Below are 11,351 nucleotides of genomic sequence, written 5' to 3' on the forward strand. Positions count from 1 at the left end.
TATTTCAAAAATAAAAGTTTACTTAATTGTAAAGGGCCTGAGTATTTTTAAATCAACTGTAATGAGTTTTTCTGCATCTGAACTTCCTTTTCCTTGAAGGAGAAAGAGAATTAGTACTTTACAGAAATAGTTTCTTAGTTGTCTGAAACCAGCTCCTCTCTTTTCTTTCCTGTTTTTCCTCTTTTCCCTTCACTTGGGAAATTGTTGATTACTTGATTTAAAATCTGTTATGTACACACTCTAGGAATATTCTAGTCCAGATAATCAAAATATCTATAAGAAAAAGTTCATTAACTGTACTTTTTGTTTTTAAAATATGAACAAGTACATGTAAATGATAGCCTGTGTTAAAATAATTATTAGATAAATTTTTGAAGCATAACTTAAAGATTCTTTAACATTGGTCCTGGAATACAAGGTTTTAAATTGTATTTTTTTTTTTTTTTTTTTGGCCGTACCCAGGCCTCTCACTGTTGTGGCCTCTCCCGTTGCAGAGCACAGGCTCCGGACGCGCAGGCTCAGCGGCAATGGCTCACGGGCCCAGCCACTCCGCGGCATGTGGGATCTTCCCAGACCGGGGCACAAACCCGTGTCCCCTGCATCGGCAGGCAGACTCTCAACCACTGCGCCACCAGGGAAGCCCTAAATTGTATTTTTAAAGGTTCATGTACTATTTCTGATAAATAGGTGAATCTTTGGACAATTGGGATGAGTTAATATTGATTTAAAGACAGCTCTATGTCCATCCTCATGTTCACTGCAGCATTATTTACAACAGTCAAGACATGGAAACAACCTAAGTGTCCATCAGCAGATGAATGGATAAAGAAAATGTGGTATATATATACACACACAATCAACTAGTATTCATCTATGAAAAAGAAGGAAATCCTGCCATTTGAGACAACATGAATGGACCCTGAGGTCATTATGTTAAGTGAAATATCAGACAGAAAAAGACAAATACTACACGATCTCACTTATATATGGAATCTAAAAAACCAAACCCATAGATACAACGAACAGGGAATTCCCTAGTGGTCCAGTGGTTAGGACTCCTCAGTTCCACTGCTGGGGACCCAGGTTCAATCCCTGTTCAGGAACTAAGATCCCGCAAGCCACGTGGTATGGCCAAAGAAAAAAAAGACCAAAGAACAAACTAGTGGCTGCCAGAGATGTGGGAAGGGGAGGGTTGCGAAATAGGTGAAGGTGGTCAAAAGGTACAAACTTCCAGTTATGAGATAAATAAGTCCTGGGGATGTAATGTACAGCATGGTGACTATAGTTAACAACACTGTATTGTATATTTGAAAGCTGCTAAGAGAGTACACTTAAAAGTTCTCATTATAAAGAAGAAAATTGTAAACATATATGGTGATGAAAGTTAACTAAACTTACTGTGGTAATCATTTTGCAACATACACATATACCAAATCATTATGTTGAGCACCTAAAACTAATACAGTGCTATATGTCAAATTATATCTCAATAAAAAAAGAGACAGGGGCTTCCCTGGTGGCGCAGTGGTTGAGAGTCCGCCTGCCGATGCAGGGGACACGGGTTCGTGCTCCGACCCGGGAGGATCCCACATGCCGCGGAGCGGCTGGGCCCGTGAGCCATGGCCGCTGAGCCTGCGCGTCCGGAGCCTGTGCTCCGCAACGGGAGAGGCCACAACAGTGAGAGGCCCACGTACCACAAAAAAAAAAAAAAAAAAAAAAGAGAGAGACAGGGACTTCCCTGGTGGCGCAGTGGTTAAGAATCCACCTGCCAACGCAGGGGACACGTGCACAAGCCCTGGTCCGTGAAGATCCCACATGCCGCAGAGCAACTAAGCCCGCGAGCCACAGCTACTGAGCCTGCGCTCTAGAGCCCAAGAGCCACAACTACTGAAGCCCGCGCACCTAGAGCCCGTGCTCCGCAACAAGAGAAGCCACCTTAATGAGAAGCCCGTGCACCACAATGAAGAGTAGTCCCCACTTGCCACAACGAGAGAAAGCCCATGCACAGCAACAAAGACCTAATGCAGTCAAAAAATAAATAAATGAATAAAAATTGTTTTTTAATGCCAACCAAAAAGTACTGAGCTAGGTTATCAGGTATGATGCATTAAAAAAAAAAGAGAGCTCTATGTCTCCTCCAGATTTTATTTTTAAATATTTATTGCTAGGTTATCAGGTATGATGCATTAAAAAAAAAAGAGAGCTCTATGTCTCCTCCAGATTTTATTTTTAAATATTTATTGATTTATTTATTTATTTGGCTGCACCAGGTCTTAGTTGCAGCATACGGGATCTTTTTCAGCTGTGGCATGTGGGCTCTTAGTTGCAGCATGCGGGATCTAGTTCCCTGACCAGGGATTGAACCTGGGCCCCCTGCATTGGGAGTGTGGAGTCAACCACTGGACCACCAGGGAAGTCCCTGTCTTCTCGAGATTTTACTACAATATTATATTTTATATACAATGGGTAAACTCTTCAAAATTGAAACCTTCTAAATTTCTAAGTTAACTAAATGAAATCATAATAACCAGTCTTGAAAAAGATTTCTTAAGAAATTTCAATAACATAAATCATAAGGGCTTAGTCCTTATTTTCCAGATTCTTACATCTAAATCCAAATATATAACTAATTGCATTAAATTTAAATGTTATAAACACAATAATTAAAAGAGTGTCAATATGGATATTAAAAAAAATAACATGAATCAACTATAAACGGTCTACAACAAAGGTAAAACTTCACACTGTGGTCAATTAATTTCAACAAGGATGCCAAGACAGTTTAATGGAAAAAATATAGTCACTCCAACAAATGGTGTTGGGACAACTGGATATCTACATGCAAAAGAGTTAAATTGGACCCTTTCCTTAGACCATATACAGAGAATAACTCAAATTACATACACCTAAATGTAAAATCTAAAGCTGTAAAACTCTTACAAGAAAACAGGAGTAAATCTTCCTAATCTTGGGTTGAATAAAACCTTCTTAAAGACAACACCAAAAGCACAAGCACAGAGGAAAAATTAGATAAAGCGAATTCCATGAAAATTTAGAAATTTTGTGCTTCAAAGAACACCATCAAGAAAATGAAGACAGTGCACAGAATTGGAGATTCATTGCAAATCGTATTTGGTAAGGGACTTTATCCAGAATATATAAAGAACTCTTAGAACTCAGGAATAAAAAGACAACCCAATTTTAAAAATGGGCAAAGGATCTGAATAGGCATTTTTTCCAAAGAAGATATAAAAATGACCAATAAGTACATGGTTAGCCACCAGGGAAATGCAAATCAGCATGACAACTTCATACCCACTAGGATGGCTGTAATAGAGATGAGCATTAGCAAGAGTTGGTGAGGGTATGGAAAAATGGGAACACTCACATATTGCTATAGGGAATGTAAAATGGGACAGCCACTTTTAGAAAAGAGTTAGACATCAAAATGTTAAACACAGAGTTACCATGTGACCCAGCAATTCCACTCCTAGGTATATAGTGTAGGGAAATGAAAACATGTTCACACAAAACGTTGTATACAAACATTCCTAGCTATTATATGTTCATAATAGTCAAAACGTGGCAACAGTCCAGGTGTCCAACAAGAGAATGGGCAAACTGTACTAAAAATCATAAAATACTATTTGGCTATAAAAAAGGAATGAAGTATTGATGCATGCTACAACCTGGATTAACCTTGAAAAAGATGATGCTAAGTGAAGGAAGCTGGTCACAAAAGGCCACAAATTGTGTGCTTCCGTGTATGTGAAATGCCCAGGATAGGTAATTCCATACAGGCAGACAAATAAGTGGTAGCCTGGGGCTTGGAGTAAGTATGGATACTAATGGGTATAGGGTTTCTTCTTGGGATGATGGAATTCTAAAATTAGGTAGTGGTAAAGTTTGCACATATCTGTGAATATACCAAAAGCCACTGAGTTACAGACTTTCAATGGGTGAATTTTATCTCACGTGAATTATCACTTTAAAAAAAATTTTAAGGACTTCCCTGGTGGCACAGTGGTTAAGAATCCGCCTGCCAATGCAGGGGACATGGGTGTGACTCCTAGTCTGGGAAGATCCCACATGCTGCAGAGCAACTAAGCCCGTGCGCCACAACTACTGAGCCTGTGCTCTAGAACCGGCGAGCCACAACTACTTAAGCCCGCACGCCCAGAGCCCATGCTCCGCAACAAGAGAAGCCCGCGCACCACAACAAAGAGTAGCCCCCGTTCGCCACAACTAGAAAAAGTCTGTATTCAGCAACGAAGACCCAACGCAGCCTAAAATAAATAAATGAATTTTTTAAAATTACATTCGATGCTTAAAAAAATATTTTTCAAGTAAAGGAATGGAAACACATTTATCATGCAGACAGTAATCAAAAGAAAGCTGGAGTAGGTACCTAAAATAATCAAACCGATAGAAACGGAAGGTAGAATAGTGGTTGCCAAGGGCATGGGGGAGGAAGAAGTGGGGAGTTGTCCAAGAGGTATAGAGTTTCAGTTTTACATGATGAAAAAGTTCTAGAGATCTGTTGCACAACAATGTGAATATACTTGACACTACTGAACTACACACTTAAAAAATGGTTAAGATGGTAAATTTTTTACCACAATTTAAAACTTTTTTTTAGATCTCAGCACAGCTGCAGAAAAACACATCTAGAAAAAGAAAGAAAGCTGGAGTGACCAATGACATTAGTATCAAAGTAGAATTCAAAGCAAAGAAAGAAAAATTATAAGGGATAAAAAGGGACATTACAAAATGATGAAAGGAAAATAGATAACTGAGAACCTGCTGTATAGCACAGGGAACTCCACTCAGCGCTCTGTGGTGACCTAAATGGGAAGGAAATCCAAAACAGAGGGGATATATGTATGCGTATAGCTGATTCACTTTGCTGTACAGCAGAAACTAACACAACATTGTAAAGCAACTATACTCCAATTTTTTTTAAAAAAGTCATGAAGGGATCGAGTCACCAAGAAGACATAACAATTCTACATGAAATACTCCTAACAACAGAGCTTCAAAATATATAAGCAAAAACTAGCAGAACTGAAAGGAGAAAGAGACATTCACAATTTTAGTTGGAGAGGTCAATACTCTGAGTAATACATAGAATGAGTAGACAAAATCAGAAAGGAGGGCTTCCCTGGTGGTGCAGTGGTTGGGAGTCCGCCTCCTGATGCGGGGGACATGGGTTCGTGCCCCGGTCCAGGAGGATCCCATATGCCGCAGAGCGGCTGGGCCCGTGAGCCATGGCCGCTGAGCCTGCACGTCCGGAGCCTGTGCTCCGCGGCGGGAGAGGCCACAGCAGTGAGAGGCCCGCGTACCGCAAAAAAAAAAAAAAAAAAAAAATCAGTACACAAAATGATCATCAGGCAACTCAATTTAATTGACATTTATAGAACAGCTCACCCAATACACTTTCATTAAGTGCACATGAAACATTCACCAAGATAGGTCATAAAACAAACCTTAACCAATTTAAAAGAATTGAAATTATAAAAGAATTAGAAGAATTTAAATTACATAAGGTATGTTCTGTGATCCACGATACAATTAACCTAGAAATCAATTAACAGAAAAGTAGTAGGAAAATCTCCAAATACTTGGAAACAACACACTTTTAAGTACTCCACGGGTCCAAAAGGAAGTCTCAAGGGATACTAGAAAAGATTTTGACTCAAAGAAGAATGAAAATACAACATACCAAACTTTCTGGGTAACAGGTAAAGCACACAAGGTCCAGCGCAGGTCCTGTACAGCTTTCTACAAGTAGTGAGCAACGTATCCAAGCTGTTGTAACTTGCCATAGCATACTAGGTCTTGTGTTTGCCCAGGGATGGAAAGAAAGACCTTGAATCCAGACGTGACATGTTATTTACATCTCCATTGGCTACAGCTAGTGACATGACGCCACATAACTTGAGAGGGATGCCGAAGTTTGTTGGGGCACCCAGCTAATCAATGAGTCCTAGTATATCCATTACGTGAGCAGGACTAACAAGGTTACATGGACCAGGGCAGTAATGGCAAAGGTGGAAGGAAGTGGTAGGATTTGGAATATATTTTGGAGGAAGAGCCCTGATAGATGTCGGGGTGTAAGAAGGGGGGAAGGCAGGAAGGAGGCCTAATTTATGAAAACGAGTAAGTCACTTTAGGAGCCCGACAGAGGAAACAGCAAGGGCAAAGGCTTTGAAATGGAAACAATCTTATGGTGTTTTAGGAATAGAATGCTGAAATGTAATAAACTTAGGGGACAGTAGTATGACATGAGGTCAGGAGGTAGGCAGGAACCAGATCATAGAGGGCCATTTAGGCTGTTAAGGGAGTTTCTTATCTTATTCCATTGTAAATAGGAAGTCACTGGAGGATTTTAAACAAAGGGCTGACATTATTAGATTTAGATTTAAGAGCAATCATACCAGCTCCTGTATGAACAAAAAGATCTTAGAGGGATAAGCTGTGAGCCAGGTAGGAGGCTGTTGCTGTAGGCCAGGTGAAAGATGACGGTAGCTTGAACTATGGTAACAAGAGATGGAGATGGAGAGAAGCAAACAAATTTGGCATGTATTTTGGTGGTAATAAATGGGATAGATTGGAGTAGGACCAAGTGAGTAATCAGGTTACCTTCATTCAGTTAATTACTGCTTAATTGCAATACCAAAGTATAGCCAAAATATTTTCGATAGCTATTTAGTCTCTGGAAAGACCAACTGGCAATCAGATGCAAACTGTTCACTTGTTGAACCTCTGTTTACAAATTCATAGCAATTATGTGGAAACTAAAACGAGAAAACAAGCAAACAAAAGAACCTTGCTGGAGCCTAAGCAAACATAAGTATTTCCATGGACTAGAAACACCACAAAATCATGTGTAAGCAGAAGCCAGGGGAATGCTAGCCACTGTTTTTGATCTAGGAAGGGACCAAAAGTAATCCAGAGATAGTCTCCTTGTTCTCCTGGGTCCTTGACACCACCAGCAGCAGCTCTGTTACAGCTGCTTGTTTACATGGAATTGTAGAAACCTACGAATGGGGAATCAAGCTGCTCCTGGCTGGCTCTGCAATTTCAGTCTGGAACTGCCAGTATAGGACGGAGTAAGCATAGAGAAAGAAAAAGGGACACACAAGGAAGCAAACAAACAAAACCTGACTTTTCCAAATGGAACTGCAAACTACAACTGCAAAACATATCAAGAATTCTAATGCTAAAAAAGACAGGCAACAAATCAACTGAAATTGAACTCACTTAAGAGGAAGTTAATTGAATAGACTAAGGAGGCTTACAGACATACATAAAGAAATCACATCCATACTTACGAGAAAGAATGGAGAACTTCCCTGGTGGTGCAGTGATTAAGAATCCACCTGCCAATGCAGGGGACACGGGTTCAATCCCTGGTTTAGGAAGATCCCACATGCCTCGGTGCAACTAAGCCCATGAGCCACAATTACTGAAGCCTGCGTTCTAGAGCCTGTGAGCCACAACTACTTAAGCCTGTAGGCCTAGAGCCCGTGCTCCGCAAAGAGAAGCCACCGCAATGAGAAGCCTGCACACTGCAATGAAGAGTAGCCCCCGCTCGCTGCAGCTAGAGAAAGCCTGCGCTCAGCAATGAAGACCAAACGTAGCCAAAAAAATAAATTAATAAAAAAAAGAATGGAATAAAAATGGCATAAATGGAACAGGTGGTTGTAAAAAGTAATTGTATTAATTGCCTAGGGCTGCCATAATAAATTACCACACACTGGGTGGCTTTACTACGAACCAGGTTGGTTTGCCCACTCACAGAAAGCCAAAACGCTGACACTACTAGGTTTGCCACAAATAATGCATTTGTTCGCAAGCAACCAAGCGAGGAGAGAGAGAACGAATCTCAGACCTGCCTCCCCAAAGGCAAGGAGCTGAGGTATTTTGGGGATAGAGAAGTAGAGTGGTCAGAGGCACGGGGATCGTAGGGAAAGGTGATTGGAAATAAGAAAAAGGTAAGGTAATCATCGTTTTGCACAGGTGTAACTAAGCTATAGGCTTCTTCACTGGGACGCATTTTCAGAAAATGGCGGCGTGTGCATGTTCTGAGGGTGGAGTTTTAGGCCCTGTGACGTCAAAAGTTCACCTAGCAGGGACTTCCCTAGTGGCGCAGTGGTTAAGAATCCGCCTGCCAATGCAGGGGACACGGGTTCGAGCCCTGGTCGGGGAAGATACCACATGCCGCAGAGCAACTAAGCGCATGTGCCACAACTACTGAGCCTGTGCTCTAGAGCCCCCAAGCCACAACTACTGAGCCCACGTGCCACAACTATTGAAGCCTGAGCACCTAGAGCCCGTGCTCCCCAACAAGAGAAGCCACAGCAATGAGAAGCCTGCGCACCACAACGAAGAGCAGCCCCCCCCCCGCTCACCAAGAGTAGCCCCCACTCACCGCAACTAGAGAAAGCCCGCACACAGCAACGAAGACCCAATGCAGCCAAAAATAAATAAATAAATAATTTTTTAAAATTTCACCTAGCGGACACTGGCACATGCCCTGCTGCAGGGTGGGTGGTCCTAACCAGTCTTAACCGGCTGGACCTAGAACTAGACACAGCTGACTCCAAGTTCCTGAAAAACAACTCAGGCAAACACCTTGTTTAGGCTACGTGCCGCTTGGAGGGCACGCAAGGTTTTGTAGCAACAATTAAGATGGCCTTGGTCAACGAAGGCAGGTTACAGGTGTAATGGATTTCACCCGTGGCTTCACTTAAAAACAACAAATTTATTCTCTCAGAGCTCTGGAAACTAGAAGACCAAAATCAAGGTGTTGACAGGACCACACTCTCTCTCTGAAGGCTCTAGAAAAGAATCCTTCATTGCTTTTTCCTCATTTCTGATGGCTACCAGCACTCCCTGGCGTTCCTTAGCTTGTAGTTGCAGCATTCTACTCTCTGCCTCCATCTTTGCACGGCATTCTTCTGTGTGTCCTCTCCTTTTCTTCGTGACAAATTACATCTGCAAAGACCCTCTTTCCAAATAGGGCACAGCGTGAGATCTGAGTGGACATGAATTTTGGAGTGATGAGCATGATTTAACCCACAACAATAATTAATAAATAATCTTTGAAATTAAAAGCAGTCCGTAAAATTAAAAAAAGCTTAACACACCATATGTACACACACACACAGCCTAATAGATGGAATAAGCTCTAGAACACAAAGTGAGAGAATTAATATTAGAAGACATTTAAAAACATATCACTATCAGAAACTCTTAGACCAAGCACACACACAACCCTTAGTAAGGACTGGAAACCCTTAGAAAAATATTAGAAAATCTGAGCAAAAATTTAACAAGCTTTATCTAACTCTGTATCTAACAGCTCTATATATGGAGATGATGATCTGTCTAGTAAATAGGAAATTTTTTTACGAGGACTCATGAAACATTTTCAAAAATCTACCAAATACTCATCCACAGAGGCAGTTTTACAAATTCCCAGGAATCATTATTATACGTTTTAAGTTCTCTGACCATAATGCAATTAAATTGAAAGTCAACAATAAACCGATTTTTCCAAGTCCTGGAAACAAAAAATGTATCCGTAAACTACTCATGGTAAAAAAAAAAAAAAATCATTACGAAAAACTACATGATAATGAAAATGCTACATTATCATAATTTGTGGAATACTGCTAAAGCAAATATTGGGGTGGCCAAAAAGTTCATTCGGGTTTTCAGACGATGTTATGGAAAAACCCAAACGAACTTTCTGGCCAACCCAATATTTAGAGGGAAATTCAGAGCCTTAAATGCTTTCAGTTAAAAACCAAAAAAAAAAAAAAAAAAAAAAAGGAGAAAAGAGGAGTTGTACTTAGCTCAGGATGCTAGAAACACTACAGAACAATAATTAAGAAACAGAAAGAAAGAACTAATGAAAAAATGAGCAGAAACTTCTGTGATGGGAGTGGTGAAGAAATATGAAGGATCCAAACCAAAAAGCTAGATATTGAAAGACATTAAAAAATGGACAAAAATAGAGCAAGCTTAAAAAAAGAGAAAAGATGTATATTAGCATTTAAAAGGGGGCACACAACTACAAATATGGTAGAGATGTTTTAATGTGTAAAATAAAACATTGAGTGTCTTTATGCCAATAAATTTGAAAATAGAGATGAAAAGAAAAACAGGATGCCTGAATAAGCCAAGAGCTAGTAAAGAAAATAAATTAGTAATTGTGCATCCCAACCTAAGAACAGCTACCTGGCCCTCACAGATTCGTAATCCCTATCTTATACAAAATATTTCAGAGTATATTTTTTTTCATTAAAATCTCTCCAACTCAGTTTAAAAGGCTTGATGCTAAACCTGGAGAGAAAAGAAAACCATGAAGTTAATTATGAGGGTAGATAAAGCAATCTTAAATGGAATATTCCCAAATCCAATTCATCACTTTAAAAAAAAGATAACCAAGAAGAAGTTATCCAGAGATACAAAACTAGATCAACACTGAAACATCTTTTAATGAAATACATCAAATTAACAGGTGGATGAAAAATCATTTGAACAGATTCAATTCTTAGATAAAATATAGCACTGATTCAGGTTTAAAAGGAAAAATCTCAGCAAAAAAAAAAAAAAGGAAGCAAACTGCTTTAACTTGGTAATTGGCATTTATCAAAACTTCTATTTTGAGAATCATAGTGTCAGATCAGTATCTCCTTCTTTCCCTCTTGGAAATCACCCAAAGCCACAACAACAAACAAGAAACAGAAAAGCAAGTTACAACGTCAACAAAATGTAGGAGACTGTTGAAACTCCAGTTCCCAAAGTAAGTGGGAGAGATGCCACACAGGAGAGGAATCAGAGAGGGGATGCCTGCTAATGTTCATCTCAAAAAAAGACAGCAAGATACTTCTCCAAGTGTTACCAACCTGGGTTCTTGGACTCTTTAATCAATAAAAATTGATAAAAGGCCAGACTAGGAATTCAGGTGAGGCTTTATTGGGACTTGGGCTGCAGCATGAGAGAGTGAAAGCAAGTAACAGGTGCCCCTGCTCCACTCCCCAAGTGGAGTGGAGCAGGGGCAGATAGGGTGAGGGTGAAGGTGGATCAGGGGGTTGGGTCGAGGGAGGGGTGACGTAGGTGGTGTGCCCACCCCCTTGGTGACGCTGTATGCAGGGGTCATGCGTGGTACCCTGCTTTTGCTCCTGGTACCTCACAAGTGGCCGCTGGGTTTTGGCCTTTTTGTATCTTACTGTTCATACTTTACCCCAACTGTACCATGCATGCAGTTATTTTTAGTCCCTTAGAGCTTCTTTGTATTCGGTTGCTCGCTAAGACATTTGTCCAGGTGCAAGCATTCC

The sequence above is a fragment of the Pseudorca crassidens genome, chromosome 18 (assembly GCF_039906515.1).
Source record: "Pseudorca crassidens isolate mPseCra1 chromosome 18, mPseCra1.hap1, whole genome shotgun sequence".
Taxonomy (NCBI): Eukaryota; Metazoa; Chordata; class Mammalia; order Artiodactyla; family Delphinidae; genus Pseudorca; species Pseudorca crassidens.